A 24,259-nucleotide genomic window follows, 5' to 3' on the forward strand; every position below is an offset into this window, starting at 1 on the left:
ATCACCCCGAAAATGTGAGAAGAAAATCACGAAAGAACGGCCTGAGATCTCCTGTTTCAACGTTTCCTTCAGCTTTACTTTACAGTGCAAACGTGGGGGTGTGTGATTGCACGTTGGTGTGTGTGTGCGTGTGTGTGTGAGCAGATTTCTTTTGGGTGGCTCATCAAAGATGACAACTCTGATTGCAATAACAATAGAAGGTAAATATAGAATAGAGAAAGGAGAAAAATGAGAAGAGGAAAGGCCTGGGTTTTCTGAACAACATAATTTGCCTAACATTAGCATAACAATAGAGCAGTCAGGGAGCATGATGGGAGCCATTTTAGTACAGGAGAACCGTACTGTAGCAGCGCTCACCTACAGCCTCCCACCACCAGTCAGGAGTGTCTTCCTGAGCACCTGAGCAGGGAGTAGAGAAGGGAAACACATCCACACTTCCATCTTGTTTCCGAGAGCCAAACAAGAAAAAAGGATCTGTGGGGAGGTGGTTACTCTATACACGTTTCTAATCTGGATTATAAACTCACTTCAATTAAATTACCACAATCAGCGAGGGGACTTGCCATGTGAAGCTGCACTTTTGACCTACAGCGACACTGTTGACCTTTGAGAGACATGAGAGAGAACAAGAGAGTCCATGATGAGGCAGCTATCATATCAGCTGTGTCATACAATCTAATTCTGTGCAACGAGAAACAATAAGGTTTTTCTCTTTGTTTCCATTTTGTAAAAATGGAAACAAACCAAAATCCAATGGCAGCCAAATCCTGCAAGCTTCCAGCACCATCTATTTCAGGAGGATGCACAGATGAATTTTCTTACTTTAGTTTGCGTAACCCGGTATTTAGTGAACCGTTATCAATAATTGTGACTTTATGTGTTATGCAGTAACAAATGCAAATGCACAAGTCATATTGGAATGTGAGTTAGTTAGAGCCCGACCGGTAAAGGATTTTGAAGGCCGATACAAAACATTAACAGATTTCCCTAACATTAGTTTAGAGTCTTCACTAAAATAATATGATAATGCAGTTTAAAAATAAACTTGTTAATTTTATTGTCACAACGGAACAGAGGAACATCAAAATATATTAAAGTTCTGATAAATAAAATGTATTAAAATACAAACTTAAGATATAAAACTGAAAGTCCTTTGAACAAAAACACAATAACAACAACAACCAAACACAAAGTTACCAGTATTAAAAGGCTTGGTAAGCTTCATAAATATAACTTCCAACAAGACTGGAGACAAATTCTGTTAAGTTCTATGAGGGTGTTTCATCCGTTTTTATTTTATTTTTAAAATATTAATTTATCGGCCATTATAAATGCAGATACCGCTGGTAACCGATAGTTTGGAAAATGCCTAATATCGGGCTCTAGTTATAGTGGTACAAAAAGCAGTGATGGTACTTAAAGAGCAACACACTGATGGCTGTTTTTGAAGCTGCTGCTAGTGGACAACCTGGTATCAGGTAACAGCATGATTGTTAAAGTTGGTCCTAAGCAGTGTCCGGGAGGTTTAGCTGCTGCTCTGCCCAGAACTGGTGCTTCATAGCCGGCCATAAGCCCCAGTGATAAACAATCGCAAAAAAAAAGATCTCTGTGTGTGAAAGAGCTGGGATTGATATGTATGTATGTGTGTGTGTGTGTGCGCGCGCGTGCGTGCGCCCCCCAACTTTGATTATGGGCAATATATAATATAATATAATATAATATAATATATAAATATTGTGGCAAAAAGCGAGGGAACACCAGGACGTCCGTACGTCAGCACGTCGGTGACGATCTCAACGCTGATAGGCTGTCGCGGCGCGTCTTCACGCGAATTCGCCGCAAAAGTTCAATTATTTCAACTCGAGCGATGGCGCGATGGCGCGATGAAGCGATGGCGCGATGAAGCGATGAAGCGATTTTTCGCGTCCATCGCGTCCATCGCGCCGCGCTATCGCGTCCATCGCGTCGCCCGGCGCGATGAAGCGTCTAATCGCGTCTTTGCATTGACTTTACATGTAATCTTGTCGCGCGATGAAGTTTCATCGCGTTTGGTGGGTACGCCCTGTCACGTCCTGTGAGGGCTCACATTGTGTCACATGCATCTTAAGCCTACAATTACCACTTGATGCTGTGATTGGTCACAGCTCCCTGTATGGACTGATGTATGGGTTTGTGGTGTTCAATAAGAGCACACACAGACTCCATTACATAAGACACACACTTACAATTAGTGAACAGTTCAAATAGAACTTTTCCCTGCTCGGTACGGTTATCGGATGAGTGCTGAATTGTCGCCTGAACTATGTCTGGTGTGTGTATATACAGTGTATGTAAGCTTTGTACTGCATGTGTGTGTGTGTGTGAATGGAATTAGCTACAGTTGAGAGTGATATAGATCGCCTGTAGCCACTCTGATTAGTACTCAGATCCCAGCACTAGTCAGACAGAGGTGCACACACACACACACACACACACACACACACACACACACACACACACACACACACACACACACACACACACACACACACACACACGCATGCAGGCACACAGAATACAGAATACAGAATCCGTTTTCAGTGGAAGTGGAGGAGAAAATGTGCGCCGTCATCCTCCCACACACTTACCTTCACTGATCCACTAAAACTTACAGCACATTTGCCAAGTACCACACAAGTGCTTCTATTTCTCTCTCCCTTCCTCTCTCTTTGTCGCTCTCTGCCTCACATGCACACACACACACACACACACACACACACACACACACACACACACACACACACACACACACACACACACACACACACACACACACACACACACACACACACACACACAGCATTCGGCTCTCATTCTAATCCAGCGACCACATTCAATACTCTGACGTGGTCGACTGTCGTGTGTTGCTTAAATATTACGGGAGCAGATTGAGAGATCAACGTTGCTTTTGATCAGGCTGAGATGAGACGTGGTGGATTCTATTTTATCCTGCTGCAGTTTAAAGCCCAAACCCCATTATGGTACCACCATGTTCACCTTTCAGTGGCCTGTGAGAGTCATAAACTGGTGCAGAATCTCACTCCACTTTTTTGTAATGTAACTGTAGTTCATCCATAACCCATATAACCGTGAGCCAGGACGTGCAGGGCTGCAGCTAAGGAAGTCAGGTGATGTAGTATCACCAGCGACAAAGCCCACGTATGGTTGAAGGATGTTTGCAACTTATTTTACCTTACTTTTGTGGAGAAACAATATTTTAACCCAAGACAACATGTTCTGCACTGCAGGGGCTTGCACGAAAAATGACTGTATGAATGTTGATTTTCCACCGTCAATGATCGTCATTCCTTCATCATTATCACAGATGACAATAATATCATTGTTGTTCCACCCAAAATGTATGAAGGACTTTCTGTGCCAAAACAAGGAATCTGAAAATAAAAATCTCAAAGCGTTTAGGGGATTTATCGGAGGAAATGGAATATTATATTAATACCTATGTTTCCTTTCATGTAAAACCACTTGCACTGTGTTTACCTTTGAATGAGTCATTTCATTCTACGTATGGAGCGACTCCTCTTCAAAGAGTTGGCCGCCCATGTTGCACCACCTTGTTTCTACAGGTACACACTTGGTACATGGGAAAAGTTTCAGTTGGTTGCAACAGACTGGACTTCTAAAGGGTGACGTTGGTGTCTTTCAACCTGGACACTATTTCAACATATATTTGTGTCTAAGGGACTAAAGGGGACAACTGTTTTTAGAATCGGTCTAATATTCAGGGATAAGGCTGCAAAAAAAGGGCAAATACACAGCGTCAATGAAAAGTTCCATTCACTAAAGGTGCTCTGTTTGCCACATAGAAACCTAGTTATTCTGAGCTCTTATATATCCCCATCATTATGTAAACTCACAGCAGGAGAAAGAGAAATAAAGAAAATATGAGAAACCTCCGCAGTTATGAGCTGTCACACACAAAGTCTGTATGTATCAGTCGAGGAACTCAACCAGTTTCTTTTTCTGCAGCTTAAAGTCTGAGTCAAAACCGAGAGAAAAGAGAGAATATCTGCTTCTTTTTATTGTATCTCAACAGAGGCTCGAGGGATGAAGCAGGAGAGAGCGCCGGTGCTCTGATTTTCAAAAAAGCCGCTCCACACGACAGGCAAAAATCACGCCACTGCGCTCCCACTCTGCACACACGGTGCCTGCAGCCACCATCCAGCCCAGTGTGCGTGCACGCACACACACACACACACACACACACACACACACACACACACACACACACACATCCAAAGTCCACCTGTCTATCTGTCGTGTTCATTTGTGCCGGTGTGAGCAATAGTGTTAAATAAAATCATTAGAATGAATTTCTCTGATATGAACTCAGGTGTGATGGTATGCATCTACTTGTGTTAATGCTTGTACTTGTATTGTGTGTGTGTGTGTGTGTGTGTGTTGCCCAGATATGTGGCTCACAGGCAGCCATGTCGTAATGACACTTAGCGCTGTAGGACATCAAAGAGACAGGCCCTTGGGGACAAGACAGACACGGAGACAGAGCTTTGATGAGGATGTGGACCTACTGTATGTTTCATTATTAATAATATCCCACTGTGCTGACAAGTCAGGCCGCTCTAATGGAATTCAGCATCCAGACTAATAACAAGACTGCCTTAATATATGTATTTGACTGATTTAGTAAAAAAATTAAAATGAAAATGAATGACATCAATAAATGGCCCATAAAGACATTGAATATTTAATTCGCTGCATGCTGCCAAGAACTCGTGACCTACAAGTCGCAATTCTGTATGGACGTTTAATTATGAAGCGTGCTTCAATATGCATTTTAAAGCCTCGGATGAAGACGGTCTGGCAAACCCAACAACAATCTGTTCCTTCTTTATGCACGAATGCAGGAGGCCATTTAGAGCCGATGTTTTATTCTGCTTTAGTACGGTGCAGTGTTGGAATAGGGACAGACTCTCTGTACACTGTAGCTATCTCTACGGAGGACAAATATAGTGCTCGTTGCCATGGTTATGACAGAGAACGCATCCACACAAACGGAGCAGTGAGACCACGAGGATACACACCTACGCAGCTCTCCCCTCTTTCAATCCACAAACACCACGTGTAGATGTGTGTGTGTGACTGCGTGTGTGTGTTCATGGAGAGGATTGTCGTGTCCGTCGTGTGTGTGCACGGTGAGCACCTGTGGCACCACACACACACACACACACACACACACACACACACACACACACACACACACACACACACACACACACACACACACACACACACACACACACACACACACACACACACACACAGCATTCGGCTCTCATTCTAATCCAGCGACCACATTCAATACTCTGACGTGGTCGACTGTCGTGTGTTGCTTAAATATTACGGGAGCAGATTGAGAGATCAACGTTGCTTTTGATCAGGCTGAGATGAGACGTGGTGGATTCTATTTTATCCTGCTGCAGTTTAAAGCCCAAACCCCATTATGGTACCACCATGTTCACCTTTCAGTGGCCTGTGAGAGTCATAAACTGGTGCAGAATCTCACTCCACTTTTTTGTAATGTAACTGTAGTTCATCCATAACCCATATAACCGTGAGCCAGGACGTGCAGGGCTGCAGCTAAGGAAGTCAGGTGATGTAGTATCACCAGCGACAAAGCCCACGTATGGTTGAAGGATGTTTGCAACTTATTTTACCTTACTTTTGTGGAGAAACAATATTTTAACCCAAGACAACATGTTCTGCACTGCAGGGGCTTGCACGAAAAATGACTGTATGAATGTTGATTTTCCACCGTCAATGATCGTCATTCCTTCATCATTATCACAGATGACAATAATATCATTGTTGTTCCACCCAAAATGTATGAAGGACTTTCTGTGCCAAAACAAGGAATCTGAAAATAAAAATCTCAAAGCGTTTAGGGGATTTATCGGAGGAAATGGAATATTATATTAATACCTATGTTTCCTTTCATGTAAAACCACTTGCACTGTGTTTACCTTTGAATGAGTCATTTCATTCTACGTATGGAGCGACTCCTCTTCAAAGAGTTGGCCGCCCATGTTGCACCACCTTGTTTCTACAGGTACACACTTGGTACATGGGAAAAGTTTCAGTTGGTTGCAACAGACTGGACTTCTAAAGGGTGACGTTGGTGTCTTTCAACCTGGACACTATTTCAACATATATTTGTGTCTAAGGGACTAAAGGGGACAACTGTTTTTAGAATCGGTCTAATATTCAGGGATAAGGCTGCAAAAAAAGGGCAAATACACAGCGTCAATGAAAAGTTCCATTCACTAAAGGTGCTCTGTTTGCCACATAGAAACCTAGTTATTCTGAGCTCTTATATATCCCCATCATTATGTAAACTCACAGCAGGAGAAAGAGAAATAAAGAAAATATGAGAAACCTCCGCAGTTATGAGCTGTCACACACAAAGTCTGTATGTATCAGTCGAGGAACTCAACCAGTTTCTTTTTCTGCAGCTTAAAGTCTGAGTCAAAACCGAGAGAAAAGAGAGAATATCTGCTTCTTTTTATTGTATCTCAACAGAGGCTCGAGGGATGAAGCAGGAGAGAGCGCCGGTGCTCTGATTTTCAAAAAAGCCGCTCCACACGACAGGCAAAAATCACGCCACTGCGCTCCCACTCTGCACACACGGTGCCTGCAGCCACCATCCAGCCCAGTGTGCGTGCACGCACACACACACACACACACACACACACACACACACACACACACACACACACATCCAAAGTCCACCTGTCTATCTGTCGTGTTCATTTGTGCCGGTGTGAGCAATAGTGTTAAATAAAATCATTAGAATGAATTTCTCTGATATGAACTCAGGTGTGATGGTATGCATCTACTTGTGTTAATGCTTGTACTTGTATTGTGTGTGTGTGTGTGTGTGTGTGTTGCCCAGATATGTGGCTCACAGGCAGCCATGTCGTAATGACACTTAGCGCTGTAGGACATCAAAGAGACAGGCCCTTGGGGACAAGACAGACACGGAGACAGAGCTTTGATGAGGATGTGGACCTACTGTATGTTTCATTATTAATAATATCCCACTGTGCTGACAAGTCAGGCCGCTCTAATGGAATTCAGCATCCAGACTAATAACAAGACTGCCTTAATATATGTATTTGACTGATTTAGTAAAAAAATTAAAATGAAAATGAATGACATCAATAAATGGCCCATAAAGACATTGAATATTTAATTCGCTGCATGCTGCCAAGAACTCGTGACCTACAAGTCGCAATTCTGTATGGACGTTTAATTATGAAGCGTGCTTCAATATGCATTTTAAAGCCTCGGATGAAGACGGTCTGGCAAACCCAACAACAATCTGTTCCTTCTTTATGCACGAATGCAGGAGGCCATTTAGAGCCGATGTTTTATTCTGCTTTAGTACGGTGCAGTGTTGGAATAGGGACAGACTCTCTGTACACTGTAGCTATCTCTACGGAGGACAAATATAGTGCTCGTTGCCATGGTTATGACAGAGAACGCATCCACACAAACGGAGCAGTGAGACCACGAGGATACACACCTACGCAGCTCTCCCCTCTTTCAATCCACAAACACCACGTGTAGATGTGTGTGTGTGACTGCGTGTGTGTGTTCATGGAGAGGATTGTCGTGTCCGTCGTGTGTGTGCACGGTGAGCACCTGTGGCACCTTTTTTACAAGTTGAGCACAGACTCACCGTCACAGTGGGGATGGCGGTGACGAGGGAGTAGACCAGGACAGGCGGCGCCTTGCTGTTGTCCTCGGGTCCCGGGTACGGCTTGGAGTAGGCTTTGTCGAAGCAGAAGAAGCCCTGGATGTGCACGGGGAACGTGTCCGTGTACTCAAAGTAGTACGCCAACAGAACGGTCCCTGCCATGATGACCAGCTGGAAATAAAACATATTGGTTCCAGCTTTAGGATCGGATCCACGGGAGAGGAGTTGGAGGAAAAGAAAAGACAGTCGGAAAAAAAGAGAGAAGTTGAAAATATTGTCACGGATTTAAAAAAGAAGAAGAAGAAGAAGAAGAAGAAGAAGAAGAAGAAGAAGAAAAAAAGGCTTTTTCCCTTCACAGAGCAAAAATGATGGATGCTTCGGTAATGTGTAAAATGAATCAAGTGTGCATGAAGAGATAGTGAGGGATGAGGATGGGAGGGAGAGGGAGGGAGGTAGAGATAGAGACAGAGGGAGACAAATAAGGAGAAGACAGAAAAAGAGGGGGGAAAGAGAGAGCACTGACAGAGACAGAGTGAGAGAGCGAGATCCCTTCAGCGGTGTCAGTGTGCAGAGTGGGAGGGTAAAGAAACAAACGGAGCCCGATCAAAGAAAATGACGCTGTATGGAGGAAGAGAAGAAGAACCGAACAGGGACGGGGGGGGGGAGGTGGGAGGGAGGGATGGGGGTGAGACACAGATGGGGTGAAAAAGAGCAGAGCTGTGGAGAAGACAAGAGGAGGCAAGGAGAGAGAGAGAGAGAGAGAGAGAGAGAGAGAGAGAGAGAGAGAGAGAGAGAGAGAGAGAGAGAGAGAGAGAGAGAGAGAGAGAGAGAGAGAAGAATTATGTGTGTGTGACTAACTGCATAACTTAGGTTGTGCCATTTAACACAAGGAGCTGGATGCAAAACACAAGCCATGAAGCATAAAATATGACCTTCATCCCTATTTAAAAGAACATTTCATGACAAAAATAGCAATTCATGATTGAAAGTGAGGGAGACAGGGAGTAAGAGAGGGAGAGGGGGTGATAAAAAAGATGCATGAGTAGTAATTATTCATTTATAGTCAAGTAAACAGCACTGAAAACGCGTCTGCCTGGTTCCCTAAAGGAAAACAAAATAATTCACAACTGCATAGTAAGCTTCTCCGAGTGAAAAGGAAAGGATTTGTTTGCCCTGCGGGGATACGCCTGAGACCAAAAGCTACAAGTTAAAAAAGGGAACGTGCGTTTAAATATAGCGAGCTGCAGATTATGATGCAACTAATCAGCAGCCTGAATGCTTGGGAGATGAACCTCTATTGTACGTGAAGGACACATTTATCAGCTCCAAAACACGAGGCGTCTCTGCTGGCAGGCCGAGCTGCTGGTTTGAGGCGTGAGGCACGCCGAGGAGGAGAGAAACGGCAGTTTGGTGGCTGCTGGTTGCAAATGGTCTGTTACCTTCAAGGGGCTACAATTTGTATGGCATTTAAAGGTTAATAATACAATATCATTGTAAATGCTTAGAGGGATAATTATGAGTATTAACTGAACAAAAAAAAAAAACGCATGTCAAAGTAAGACGTCAAGCAAAGAAGTGGGCTGAATAACCCGGCTTATCACAGGTGGAACGAATGACATTATTAATTAGTGTCATCCGTTAAAAAGAAAGCCAACTCACTAACAGCAGGATTATGCAACACAATATATTGAAATGTTAGAAATAACATCAACACTGTAACCTCTTCACATTATGTCGACATCATTTATTTTGTGATTCCACAATACGCTTTCTAAAGGTGTGTTCTTACCAAATACGAGCAAGAAATGTGTGTGGCATTGTGACGCGAAAGCCAATCAGCTTTGAGATTCTCCTCTGTACTAATGTGAGCATTAGTACAGAGACTGAACAAACTACGTGTATAAACCATAAACTCAGGGTTTGTATTACACAGTGGCTTTCAGGGGGAGCCCTAATCTCTGGTGTGCACCATGACTTCCCAGGTCACAGGTCACTTACAGGGATACTGCAAAAAACATACTGCAGGCAGTAATACCGTCAGTAACATTTCATATAGGCCCAATAACAACCACATCCCCCGAGAAGTTTAATAACCCTTATCAAGCAGAAGAACACAGGTAACGAACAAACCACGTGAACTAAACAGCTGAGCATTATTTAGCTTCCATAACATGTTTTTAACCGAAGCAAAATAAAACAGCTGTCTGCGGCTCGCAGCTCCCTCTCTCCCTGTGAGGAGTTCTGGTGGCCTAAACCTGGAATTCAAGTGCAGCGCTGCGACGCACGGATGACCACAGCAGGAATAAACACACAGAAGTGTGTTAATTAGTGGAGACAGATGTTCGGAAAATGGAATGTAATGAGCGAATAAACAGCATTGACATATTTACTCTATTATTTTTTATGATGACTTTAGTGGACATTTTTTTAGAGCTCCCCCTAAAGGTCTCATGGGAGCATTTCAAGGGAGCTTGTTGCCTTTTCTGGGGAGCCGAGCTTCCTCAATGTTACCACCTCTGATCGAGCTGAACTCCATTCAGAAAACAAGCATTTTAAAAGTTGTTTGCTTATCGCCTTGCAGACAGACTTAACAAAGCATGAGATGGAACTTTTTACAAACTGTCGTCATTAAGTAGTTTCATACTGCTGCAGTAAACCAGCTGTGTGGATTGCTATACCTGGTGAATAATGTGAGTCTTCCAATAAACACAAAATATTCTGTGGTCAAACTCGCCTAGTAAGGTGTGAACACACCTTAAGGTAGATGAGAAGATTAATTCCACTGTCATTAACCTAGCTTAGCTTAGCATTAGAGCTGGAAGTTGGGTGGTAAACATCTAGTCACACCCCTAAAATAACACATCACATCTACTTTCGTCAATCTGTACAAAAACTTGAATGTTAGAAAGATAAGTGGTTTTATGGGGTGTTACGCTGGTTGCTTGGCAACATTCCAAGAAGATGCCTTGCTGGGTGACCTTATCATCTAACGCTCTGTGACGCGAATGAGCATATATGCCAAAATGTCAAACTATTTCTTTAATTTTGAGCTTTTGATGCGACGACAACATCTAAGACCACGATTGTTTGAGTTTTCACGCAAAATGTAGGAAATGGCAGTGACGTAGTGCGCATTGTTTAAGTTAACAACATGTTATCTGTGTCCGTGCTGATTTAGTTTGTGTGTGTTTCAAATTATACTTTGAGGGACTCGATGTAAAGTCCTCTATATGTTTTATCGCATTAAAGAGGAAAACTCTCCCGGTGGAAGAAAGCTGAATGAGTGAGAAACCACTGAGAGGACCACCTCCGCCATGTTTACCCTCCTCAGCAAAGTGACAGAGAACCCCAGAGCGCTATAGGGAGGGGAAGGGGGGCTTGTTACACGTAACACATTTCAGTTTTATTACACACTGAAGAGTGATAATGAACATGGGAGTGAGACGGTGACCTAATTCAAGCGCCTTCCATTACTACATCACATTTCATGCTCTGCTGCCCTGTCAGATGAGCTTCTCTGCAACTTTCCTTTAGTCGCTGAAAACCTGAGGATCGTTCCCTTTTTTGAAATGCAAAATCGAATAATTGATATGTGCGTTGATGCGACAACACACATGCCCCGAGGGCCCCTAAAAGCAAAGTCTCTATGTACTGTATCAACACATGCTGGCAAACCATACAAACACCTCCAGCAGTCTAGTTTATATATAGTCCGAGAATAAAGCAGCTACATGTCCTTCCATGTTCCTGCCCATCTACATGCGCTCTGTGTGTTGGGGTGTGTGGGTGGGTGTGCGAGTGCATGTTTCCATGTGTGCGTTCCAATACGTCTGCAGGCATGTGGGTGCATTCCCATGTCTGAGGAGGAACTCTGACACAGGCACACTGTGTCGAACATTTCTTTCCATCATCCATCCCTCTCTTCCTGCCGAGCTACAGAAGGCTTGAGGGAGGGAGGTGTAGAAAGGTGGGAGGGAAGCGAGCGAGCGAGGTCTACGAACAGCCATCAAAGTTTAAACAAACGTTTGAAGACAACTGTGGAAAGCCTCCCTGGGAGATGACGCGCGTCATGTTGCATCTACTGCTGCCTGGAGTACGACTGGAATACAAAAGTTCACGTAAATGGAGGCGTCTATCTCATTAACATAAACGGTAAATACAGCCTTCCTTGTAAAAAAAAGCGTTATTCAATAAAATTTGACTACAGGATCAATACTGTTAATTTGTGTCAACACTTTATTTGGTGAATTCACTACAGTGGTACCAAAAATCGACAGATTTTGCTTCAATTTAATTGCATCAAATAGAGGATGTCTAAATAACCACATCATGATGCAGATTTGTAAAACGTCTGAATGAATGCTTTGTCAGTTCTGTCTGCAAGACGACAAGCAAACAAGGTTTAAAATGCTGGTTTTCTGAGAGGAAGGTATATGAGGCTTCTCTTCCCTCCCACGTGAACAACCTCCTGCAGCCACAGCCAGTTTGTCTACATATTAATAAAGGTCACAGCAACTTCAAGTGGATGCTTTCTAATTAGCGCATCCTGCATGTCACCTTAAAATACTAATTTGCATAATAAACCATTTCTAAGGCGTGTGTATGTGTGAAACATCTAACAAACTTTAGCTGCAGGAGGGTCAAGACAGGCCGACATCATTCTGTCACATGACTCAGCAGCATGCAGGCTGTTTACCCAGAGTCCTCAGTCGCATGGCAGCGATCTTAATGTGTCTGTTAGTCAGAGAAACTAGACACCTTTTCAATTTCACACAGAAACTATTTCTCACAGCCAATTGATTACAATAAATTACACGACAAAGTCCAGCTACATTTTTTGGTTATAATATAGAACTGGATTTCCTCCTTCTTGTCTGATTAGTCATTATCCTCAGTCACCTGTTGCCTGCGCTATGGGGACTGCTCACCTCCGTCAATAAGACCCAGACTGACATTTTCAATCCTTTCCATTATTATTACTCAGACTTTGGACCGGTAGTTTGAGATTAAGACCTCACAGTCTATCAGACACTATCCTCCTCTTCGTCTAGCAAGGCACAGACTCTCATCTTTTCTTTTTGCAATCAGCGCTGATAGACCTTTCCTTTTGCAACCAGTCCAACAATATGAAGACAAAGTCTTCTGTCCACACACACTTTTGAAACATACACAACATACAATGAGGTTTCACAAACGCCCACTCGAACCTTAACAGACTCGTCATCATTCGACTCAAGTGGGGAAAAATGAAACCTTGTAAGTAGAATTTTGAGAATTTTGATTTTTTGAATAGTTAAAAAGTTGAAAACGGTCAAACCGAATGTAAGAATCAAGCGTACTCGATCTGTACATGTTTGTTGCTTTCTGAGCTTCCAACCAGACTCTGCGTTTATCACAGCAAATGTGTGATTTTGTATGCATCATTCAGATTTGGTATTGCCAATGTGCACCTTTCTTTTCAACTTAAAAATCTGAGGTGGTTTCACCATCATGCATGATAAATGAGGAATCACACCCAATGAAACTTAATTTGGTTTCGCCTCTGAAATCTGCCGGCATGCGTTTCACCACAGGATGGAAGCTGGAGTTTACAACATGAGACATTTAAGACGATGACCCCTTTTTCAGCTGACCCAGTAAACTAACCGGACTCATCAGGCTGCGTAATTAAGACTTAATGCTCATACCTCCACACTAAAAAGCAGGAAGATAAGGTACTACACGGCACCGAGGTGACCAACATACCATCCTGCCCTCAAAAGTCCTCTAAGCAAAATAAAACGTGACATGTTATGGGAAGGGAAGAGGGCGGTGCAAAGACATCGCTAATATCTCCTAGGGCCACACTGCCAGCTCACACACTCGTGTTGCATGTCCACCCTTGGCCAGCACGGAGTGGCCAGATGGCGGGAAAGTCAACTGATAAAGTCAAACATGTTTGCGGAAGGTGAGAATGTGTGGACGGAGGCCGGTGTTGAGATGACGGCACCCGGCCGTGAGACGACGAATGTCACGCCGCTCAGGGCGAAACAGGAGACATGCTGCCTCGTTTTGTCCCCAATATGTCTGCTGTATTTTTGAGAACAAAAAAAGTATTTATTTATTTGTTTATTTATGTCCGTTAAATCATCATCACACATCTTTGTTCACACAGTAAAAAATACACATGGCCGAAAGGGAAAGTGGGAGAAGCCGAGGCTTATCTAGTCCCGCCCCATTACCCACAGGGGGGAAAAGAAAGAAAAGAAAAAAATAATAAATAAAATCAACATCATAATCTTTTCTTATCATTGCATTTTCCACTTGACATAACATTTTCTTTCACCTGTGACATTTGACATAACATGTTACAGCAGTAGGTGGTACAGAGAGCTGAAGTCCAGTGCATACAGATTACGTGTGTGTCTGCACACGTGTCCATATTAGTTCATCACGAGTGAACAGCAGTCTCATCATGTAACAAAGTCTGAAGGGGGTCCAATCGACAGAGAACAAAAAAGTCCAGGGTAGCTACTATTTGTTGGGATGGTGTGGGAGCCCTTTTTTTTATTTATTTTTTTATTAATCATCACTGACCAGGTGTCTAATCTCTGTGTCCTTCACTAGTGTGAGAAACATTGAGCTGGGATTTCTGTCCCCATCCTTATCAAAATGACTCCAGGGCAGGGGTGAGCCAGGAATGTTATTCGCTAACTCTGGCTCGATGTTTACAAAGAATTGGTTGAAACTATTTGTTATGACCTCCGGGTTATCCTCCTGCGTGTTGTTATCCTTGAAGTAGGGAGGGTAGTTTGGTTTTTTACTTTTATTATTAGTCACGTTGTTTAGAATATCCCATCATTTTTTTGTATACTCCATGTTTTCTGCAAGTAAATTGCTGTAATATTCTTTCTTGCGTTCATTTAGGATAGTGTTTAACTTGCTCTGTAAACACAGCTTATAACTATATTTTTACCTTTCGTTACACAGATTTCAATTGTCACACATTCCAACAAGTGATCCACAGCTTTAGACATATTTTGTACTCATACTTGGTGTTACTGTCAATGAATAGGGCCACTCCCCCCCCCCCCCCCCCCCGCCTTTGTTCCTCCTGTTAATGCATACAAGATTATATCCATCCAGGAAAAAGACTGTGCCTTTGTCTTCATTAATCCATGTTTCTGACACCGCGATGATGGTGAAAGAGCTTTTGAAGTGATTTAGGTATTCCTTGATGTGGACAAAGTTGGTGTATAGACTCCTGCTATTAAAGTGAATTAGAGACAGTTTCCCATCCATCTCAATGCTATCATTGTATTGAACTTCAGTGTAGTACTGACATTTCCCAGTCATGTTGAAATAGAAATGGTTGTCCGGGTCAATTCCTTCATTCGGGTCAGATAAGGTATCAGATAAGGTAAAATCCAGATGTCGATTTGTAATGAGCTCCACACTTCCCTGCTCAGCAATCCTTTCAGATATTCCCATCAGTCTTTCAGTCCGTGTAAGAACCGTTGAACTTTGCTGTGCTGTAGTTATGGAGTGTTTGTGAGCCATACTTTAGTTATCGTATTCCTCCAGCTCATCCTTACTCCTGATCTGGATTACTTTGACCTCTTCTGCTGATGCTCCCTTTGTTTTGATGTAGATTCTGCAGTTTGCCGTCCAGGTGTGTTGTATCTTGCCATCCTTCCTCAGTTGACGAGCTCTTCTGGCGATGCCTTCTTTTTGGTGAGGTTCTCGTTGATGTAGACGTCCGAGCCTTTGAGCTTCCTGCCCTGCCTCAGCAGTGCAGTCTTGAATTTTCTGTTGGTGAATTTCAGCACAACAGCTCGAGTTGCAGACTCTCTCCTTCGGGGTAAGAGGTGACATACCTCGACGTTGTTGAAGTTCACCTCGATGTCTTTGCCGGTCAGGAACTCGGCCACCTGCATCTCCACAGATTTAGTCTCAGATTCATCCGGCTCCGAGGCTGCATCAGCCGCAACCGCCCTTGCGTAGGTTGGAGGCCTGATTTTGAGGCCAGTCACAATCACCTCCAGGCGGTCCTTTATCAACTCGTCTTTCTCCGCAGCCTCCTCCCGGAGTTGTTTGACTTCAGCCATCAACTTTTGGAGACGTTCCATCTTTTTCTTCATGTCTTTCATGTCTGTCTTCATGTCTTTCAGCTCCGCCATCAGCTCTTCCTTCATTGCCTCCAGGCTTCCCTTCATTGCCACCAGGCTTTTGGTCAATAAGTCCAATTTAGAGTCAGTTTCAGCGTGGTTTTTCTTCAGCGGCGCCATTGTCACACTTTTATTTTTAAGAACAAGAGCAAGTTATCTCGAAAACTTGTTTTGGTCTCAGCGCGCTCTCTGCTTACTGCTGCTGCTGTCTCAGGGCCAACCGAGTATGAATGAGTCCTGCAGAGCATGCAGGAGGCTGAGCGATTCAGCTGCCTTTCAAGGTCACAGAGAATTAATCTTTTTTTTTCAGTCTATAGCTAAGTCTTCATTTGTGTTTTAAATTAAATCAATCAAAACACAAATCAATTTGTAACAACGATGCATTGGATCTTTGCAAACGTGTTTATTTGCATATAAAGCTGGAAAGTGAGATCCGAATGGTCACTTGAGACGCACGTGGAGACGCATCGTGATGAGTCCGCAAACATTACAGGTGTGTAGTTCACAAGATGGTCACTGATTTGTATATATTTCTGTGTCTTGTCAAATATTTGGCATAATTATGTGAGCCTTTTCAAATAAATGGTGCACCGAATAGGAGAAGAAAGAAAAGGAATGTTATAAAAGACTACATTTTATCCTCATTTAGGGCTTTTCTCCTCATGTCCTAGACTTCCTCTGAGAAACAGGATGATTTAAATATTTCATGTGAAGAGCTTTGTCTTTGTGCAACATCCATGTTTACAAAGTATATTTCTTTATCTGACTGAACAAAGTATGAAGTCGTCCCCAGTCAAATAAATAAATAAAATGGAACCGATTAAATTGTTGACGTGGCGCATAACACATTTGCTTTTTTTTCTCAGACTCACAAACTTTCTAGTTTCAACATTTATAAGCAGTATATTAACATAGTTTGTAACACACGTTAATGTAGTTGTTAGCAGATGTAATGCATTTGTCAGCAATCATAACATCTTTTACGGAGACGTATTTCCTATCGTTACAGCTGTTGTCATGTTTATAGACCAGCTATGGGTGACCAAAGGAGGAGTCGCTGACAAGTACATTAATAAACACGTATATCTGACACTTACATTATGTGTTGTAAATTATTTATAGCAATGTATAAGCTGCTTATGAGTGGTGGAGTGGTGGAGATTATGTGTTGCCAGCAACATTATTCTCCCTACATTATTTTATTTGACCTGTTCATGCTCATTGATCAACGCTCACAACAGCATGGTGAAAGATGATGATGATTAAATATGATTTTACACCACAAACACGACTGCACATAAAAGAACAAACACACACCATCCTCCCCTCACTCATCTGCATACATAACATGGTGAATGATGGCCCACCTAAAAGAAACAAAGCCCTGCATATCACAAAATCAACATGGATTACAAGCGAACGAATGCTGCCGCCTGGTGTCAACGGATTGTACTGCAACGCTGTGAGCGAGACGAATGCAAGATAGATGAGCCTGGTGATGGAAGGAAGTGGACGAGCCGGAGGGGAAGGTCCTTAAAGAGAGGACGGGGAGACGCCGCAGAGGGCAAGAAGATGAACAGACGGATAAAACCGTTAATGAGACATTAGTATATCACAGAATACGCCGGGGTAAAGATGGCCGTGCCGCTGGGAAATAAAACTGAGGAAGGCAGCAGAGAGGAGAGAAAAACAAAAGAGCAAAGGAGGTGAAAGGGAGCAAATGAGGATGCATGAGAGCGTGAAGTGGAGAGACAGGTAAAACACAAAGAGGATCAAAGCAGGCGTTCTTTTTTTGAGCACCCACAACGCCCTCCCTCTCCCTTTTGTTTGTCTGGGTGTGTTATCTTCATCTCAAACTCATCAGGTTTTTTTTTCCTCCTTCCATTATCTGTCAAAAAGCATCTTTACCTCAATCGCTTTCAAACCCATTCCCCCTCCCCACCCTACATTTCCCTCCATGTCTCTCAATCATCCTCGCTGTCAAAGCCCTGTCTATCTGCTCTCACACTTTGTCTCGCTCAGCATAGAAATAGAGGAGTGGGAGTGCAACGGGCATTCCCATTCGAACAACCCAGCAGGATGGGCAGCGTGGAGTGGCGGCCATGTTTATGTGCCGTTGCCATTGCGACCGTGGTGGAGTCGTGGGCTGAGACGTAACGTGCGGAGACTCGCTGTCACAGCGTAGGAAAGCACATGGCTCACCAGATGAGTGACAGCTTTGTTTGGATTATTTTCTGTAACCACAGTAGCATTAAAGCATGGTGGAATGAACGAGCTAGTTAGCCAACTCGCAGACAGTTGGCAGGATAGCTAGCTTGCTACTTCTTATGCTACACCAGTTAGAGAAAACGAGCTGAACAGCGGGCCGGCGGCAGCAACGGGTCTAACGGTCCCTCCGTCTTGCTTCCCGCCCTCCAGAGAAGAGCAAGTGTTGGACTAACACAATGTGTTGTCACCATAACAACTAACAAACAGCAGCATTTTCTTTTGTAAATGAGCACGCAATGTCTGTTCTACTCGTGTGCTATTTCTACGATCGACAGTATCTGCTTCGCTCCCTTCGCCCTCTCTCTTCCTGCGCTCCAGTTCTCCCTCTCTTTATTGCAGCAACAATCACATAATTCTACAAAATCCCCAGTCCTCAAGCAAACACGCCCCCGCATCTTTCAAATGGAAGAATAAAAGCAGATGCACAACACAGACATGCTCCCTAGGTGCAATTAAACATTTAATTGCGGAGCTCTCTGCTTACACATATAAAAAAGTATTACATTGATTTTTTATTATTATTATTTTAAATAAACCATTGATTTTCATTCCTATTTTTTCCAGAAATATACAGGATTGATGACTCGATCATGTTTTTTTTTGCACATGCACACGCGATGAACTGATTTCACTCACAAGTTTGACTTTGATGCTTTGGCTGACACGAATCAGAGCAACAGCAGCGAGAATCAGTTGGCATTTCTCAATCCTATAATTGCATGTAGCTCAGAGAGGAGCAAGAGCGAGGGGCGAGATTACACCTTACATAAGCAATTTTATTTTAGAGACTTACTCCAGCAAAGATCGTATTTCTATTTCTGATAGGATGATGTGGCGCTGCAGCCTAGATAGGCGCCTATTGAGTATCTGCAGATTATGTTTTGTGATATACGCAGCCTCTCATGCCTCCCTTCCTCCTTAAAATGATAACAGGTGGGAAGCAGCCAGCTAACAAGTGTTTCAAACATCCACCCTGAGTGCAGAGAAATCCCAGCGCAGCAGACAGGCGGGCAGGTGCTATTCACGGAGTCTGAGAGATAATGAGGGGGAACCAGCGAGAGAATAATGTGAAAACGAGCCGTTACTGTGTCTTTGTGGGGGTTTTGTGTGTTAGTGAAGGAGGGGGGGGACGTATAAAAATAATTTGGTGTTAGCATTTTCATTAAATGAGCATGAAAATGAACATCAGAGAATGAATCTATAAAATCCTCCAGTAAAAAGAAAAGTGCTCAGGGAGGTGATGAATGACTTTCTCTGTGCTGACTCTCTTATGTGGCCAAGAGATGTTGATGGTACATATACATCATACATATAAAGTACATACACTACAGTACATACAGTATTGAGCTGCTTCTACACAGAGATTTAGAAGTTTAGCATGTGAAGGAGCACTACTAGAGAAGTTTAGTAGGCGTATACTTAGATACAGAGAACAGTTTGGTTGGAGGAGGGGGGTCTTTGTCTTGGCAAGTAAAACTGTACGTGTTGAGGCAGCATCAGACCCAGCAGGGATTAAGATTAAGATGCTTCGTTGTAGGAACGGTAGGCCTGATGCATTTAGGATGCTGGTCATCGCTGGAGCATCCAAATCTGTGCTGCCTTCCCAGCTAAACCAAAAAAATCAAATCAAATAAAAGGTGAATGATGCCAGAGGCCATCCGTGCTCATACAAAGCAACATGTAGCGTATCCTTCCAACGAGCAAGGTGTTTAACTGAAGTACTGAAAAACAACAACAGGAAGCACAACAGAAGTTTGGTCTGTAACCATTCTGTGTCCCTGAGAAATTTAGGCTGAAATGTATTGTCCTTCAAAACTTCTTTACTGTTGCAAAACCGAAACTTATGCACTGTATTTTTGCATGAGACAAACAAATAAAAATAATGAGAGAAACATGCTGACGAGGCAGAAATGACTGAGCAGGCACAATCTAGGGCACCTATAGGGAAGCTGGGAAATGGAAGCAGACGTGAACCGGGACCTTCGGGTATCATCAGGGACGGCATGGGCCGTAGACCTGAAACATCATGTGGTCTGGTGATCAGCAGTCTGTTTCCTTGACAGAACTCACTGTGCCACAGGAGGATGCAGCCAACGAGGCATGAGGAAGGAGCGAAGAGGAGGAGGAGGAGGAGGAGGCTCGGCTACACTGAGCTGGCAGTCGAGACTGAACAGCAAAGCCAGGATACACACTGTAGAGGCTGGGTGCTATGGGGTGGCAACTACAGTACATCCCCTGATTATCACATCTTACTAAAGTTACTGTACAGTTGACACCATGCTAGCACTCATGGCAGCGAGTTGTACGCCCAGCGAGATCCACTCTAAGAGTCCTCTTGTAGTCGCTTTGTAAGTCAGCTGGAGTACAGGTTTTCACAGTAGGCCAGTCTGGCCTAGATCACATCAACTCACAACCCGCCTCCCCTCCAGCGGTGTCTAAAGCGAGTCAGGAACAGTTGTATCAAAATAACTTTTTAAAGAGGGCCCTTTGAAGCAGCGCCTCTGTCGGAGCAGGCTCTGTGTGGCTTCGGAGCATGATGGCAGCAGCAGCAGCAGCATGGAGTGAAACAAGAGAGAAGAGAGAAAGAGGGAGAGAGAGAGGGAGATGATGACTTATCTGCCTTCCATTTTGTTGTTTTGATCCCATGCAACTAAAAAGTGAAATTGCAGAACTCTCCCTGGTTTGTGTAGGAAACTGATGAGGCCAGTTCTCACATTTGAAGCAAGGAAAAAACATGGAAAAAGGGACCAGAGGGAGAGAAAGAGGGAGAGGGATACAGTAATCAAAGTTAAGAGACGGTAGACAAGCCTCGAGATGAAAGCAGCGACGAGCTGACAGCGGGACTTGACCGAGGAAGAGGAAAGAGGCCGTCGTCAAACGGATAAAGTGACAAAGGGAGAGAGAGGCAGACAGTGAGAGACAGAGAGTCAGATTGTGAGAAATAGTGGGAATCAGCAACAAGATCACAAGAGAGGAAGAGGAATAAGACTGCGTTTGGATTGAAAAGAAATGGGTAATGAGATGCTAATGTAACAACAAAGGAGCGAGCGCCCTCCGGGGGGAGCTATGCTACAGCAAGCTGCTTCAGTGTGAACGCATTAGAGGGTGGAATCAAATTTTAAAAATGCCCTTTATTAAACTACTGCAATGTACACAGATTCGTTCAGGCTCATATATAACGATAAAAGCCAAGTGATATTTCCCTCGCCCCACCTCTGGCCCAGTCTGAATAAAATAAAAACAATTTAAGCAAAGAGGGGCGATTGAGGTGACAAAACGGGAAGAAACTGCGAGGAGCAGAGATAGTATCAGGCTCACGTAACACCTCCTTCACAGTAGACATTCATGTCACCTTCCACTGTGTGATGTGATGGGAGGTGAGCATGAGGACAAGCGGGCGAGGAGGAGCGAAAAGAGCGAAGAAGAAATGATGGCGTCCCTTGAGGGACGCCGGAGAGGAGAAATGAGGAGAAAGCAGTGAGCAGACAGGCGTTTGTGTGGGAGGAGGAGATGAAGCTTTACGACTAAAGAGGAATAATGGTGAGATCCATGGTGCAAAAGATGTAATTACTCAAGAGAATACGTGCAGGAGAGGAGAGATGTGGAGGATCTGTATGAAAAGAGCGACTGGGCAGTACTCAAGAGGCCGTCAAAGAGAATACTGGGGGAAGGGGAGGAGCGCTGTACACTGACAGATATCAGCCTTGAGCTATTAAAAGACGCACTACGAGAAAATTAGAAAGCTGGAAAATCATTACATCGCGAGTCCTCAAGAGGATGCTGAGAAGGAGCCAATACCAAAAGGACATCGAAAGAAAAATAAAAGCAAGCTTTAGACCACACGTTAAACCTTGTGGATTGTGGGATTTTTGTGCTATAAAGAGATGCGGAGGTAACAGAGGTGTGCGTTCAAGAGTATCATTGTGTGGAAAGTGTGTCGGATTCATATGTTGGATGAGGCCCAGAGAGCAGACGAAGGCAGGGAAAACAAAGAAGTTACAGCGTGATCTCAAGAGGATGTTGTGAATGAGTGAATGAGTACAAAGAAACAAGGTTGAAGGGAAAAAATCCATCAGGAGAGTCGGTTGGGGTGCTGCTGCAGGTGGAAAGAACGATGCAATAAAAACCTGAGTGAGACCAAGTTTTCACAAGATCCGTGTTTACTTAACTCTGTCTCAACCGGTGGGACAGAAAAATGTCCGTATCTATCCTCACCTCTCTTGTTTGCCTTTCGGCTCTATTGTTGCATAAACTTCTGACTCATCTAGTCAACTTTCCATGGCCCCAAACTAAAAGATTTGAACCTGTTGAAGAATGCAACGTCACATTTTTAGGGTGAATTCAACAGCTAAGACTGTATGTTAATGTACCCCCCCGCCTCACAAAACAGCAAATTCAGCGAGCACTGCTGTAGCTCGGAGGACCTGCAGGCCCGGAGCGTGTTAGCGGTTGCGCGGGCTAATTGGGTTTCCGTTCCTAATTAGGCCAATTAATTAGGAAATGCAGCTGAGGCTATGAGCACTTCATCAGGTCATTTAGGGATTATGGGGACGGAAGAAGAGTCGTGGGAAGAGTGGAGAAGCAGCGCAAAGGAATGGAGGAGTTTATGAGCAAAAAGGTCATTTGCGAAGCGCCTTTGTTGCGAGAATACCTCAGCGATGGACCCCATCACCCTCCTGCTGAATCTTAAATGATTCATGGACTGAGGGCAATTACCCATTTGTGACAATTCAATCCAATCAATCACTGCTTTTGGGAGTCAGTGAATTGAAAACAGAGCCTGCTAATTCAGGCAATTTCCCCGACTGACACGCATTGTTGTTTAATCTGCCATGAGAAACACGTGAAATGGAAGAAAGGAAAAGAAAGAAAAGAGAAGAGCAAGAGGAGAGTTCGCAGACAGAAGACTGTAAAATGTGCTTTCTCGAGTCCGTGTGACTCCAAGTTCCCAGAGGTTTCTAAATCCTCCAACACCAGCAGAGTGTACCGATAACTCATTTCTCCCCACTATACGGCACAGCCCGAGATTTAGGTTAAGTCAAATATGAAAAATATCACCTTCAGTTGTTATTGGGGACAAGCCTGCCTCCAACAAAATGATGTTCCCGTACGACTGAACTGCATTCTCAATAAAGCTTTGAGGGGAGCTTATCGTCTCCCGGGTTACGGTCGCAGTTTTAAACATGCAACGACAACGAGGTTAGTAAAAACATCTTGGTGAGGCTTTAAATTTGTACTTGTGTTACGTTGTTTAAGTGACAGTCGTACATTACAATTAGTCAACATTGATTTATGGTGTCACACAGGATTCGAACAGCGCCGTCCTTGGTGAAAGTCTTGTGTTGACCTACCTGTCCACCTGTCCATGCAGACTTCTGCAGACTGTGCTGTGATTAGAAACATGTTTGTGATTTGATCAGAGACCAGGCTGCTGCATGCTGGTCCCTTTAGAACAAATGTGTCCAGACACTCACCTCCACTAAGAGGAAGCAGGGCACGATGTAGGTGCTGGTCTTCTGCTGGCCGCCGTCTCCTGGGAGGCTCCTCATAGCCCTCCTCTGTGCCGACAGCTGGCTGTCCATCATCTGTGGGGTCAAAGGTCATTGCAAAGCTTCAGTTTACTTTGTTCAAAAGGATATGCTGGGTGCAGAGCTACTGTGCAGCAAAAAACACAAACGACTGTGTTTGACAGAAGCTTTAAAGGAAAATGTTGAACTCATTAAGAAACATCATCACACAAGCATAATGACACTGATCTCATCTGAAGGTCATCCACGCTCTCATCTCTTCTCCTTCAGATTATTAAAACTCATTGTATGCAGGGTTGAGTCGTAGAGATCAATAGAAGATCATATCGGCCCTGTTTGAGCCTCACCTCACTTGTTACCGTTGCGTTTTAGGATTGATTTTAAGATTTTATTGATCCCCTCCATGAGGTGTACCTCATGGATCAGCCACTAGCTACGAGCTGGGAGGCAGCCTCAGATCCTCAGGCTGGGCTCTGCTGGCGGTTCCTGAGCACCGGCTCAAAACCAAAGGTGTCCTGGATTTTGCAGTCAATGCCCCTCGG

General features: G+C 43.8%; 1 pseudogene across 1 annotated transcript in view; it reads right to left on the reverse strand.

Annotated features, from left to right (window-relative positions):
• LOC311010638 (phospholipid phosphatase-related protein type 5-like) overlaps positions 1-24,259 on the reverse strand; it is a 45,593-nt pseudogene that overhangs the window by 15,863 nt on the left and 5,471 nt on the right. The window contains exons 2-3 of the transcript XR_014599427.1: positions 23,664-23,774; positions 7,757-7,945 (exon numbers count right to left, since the gene is read on the reverse strand). The product of XR_014599427.1 is annotated as a phospholipid phosphatase-related protein type 5-like (transcript). The remainder of the gene's footprint in view (positions 1-7,756; positions 7,946-23,663; positions 23,775-24,259) is intronic.

The sequence above is a fragment of the Eutrigla gurnardus genome (assembly GCF_963514095.1).
Source record: "Eutrigla gurnardus genome assembly, chromosome: 3".
NCBI lineage: Eukaryota > Metazoa > Chordata > Actinopteri > Perciformes > Triglidae > Eutrigla > Eutrigla gurnardus.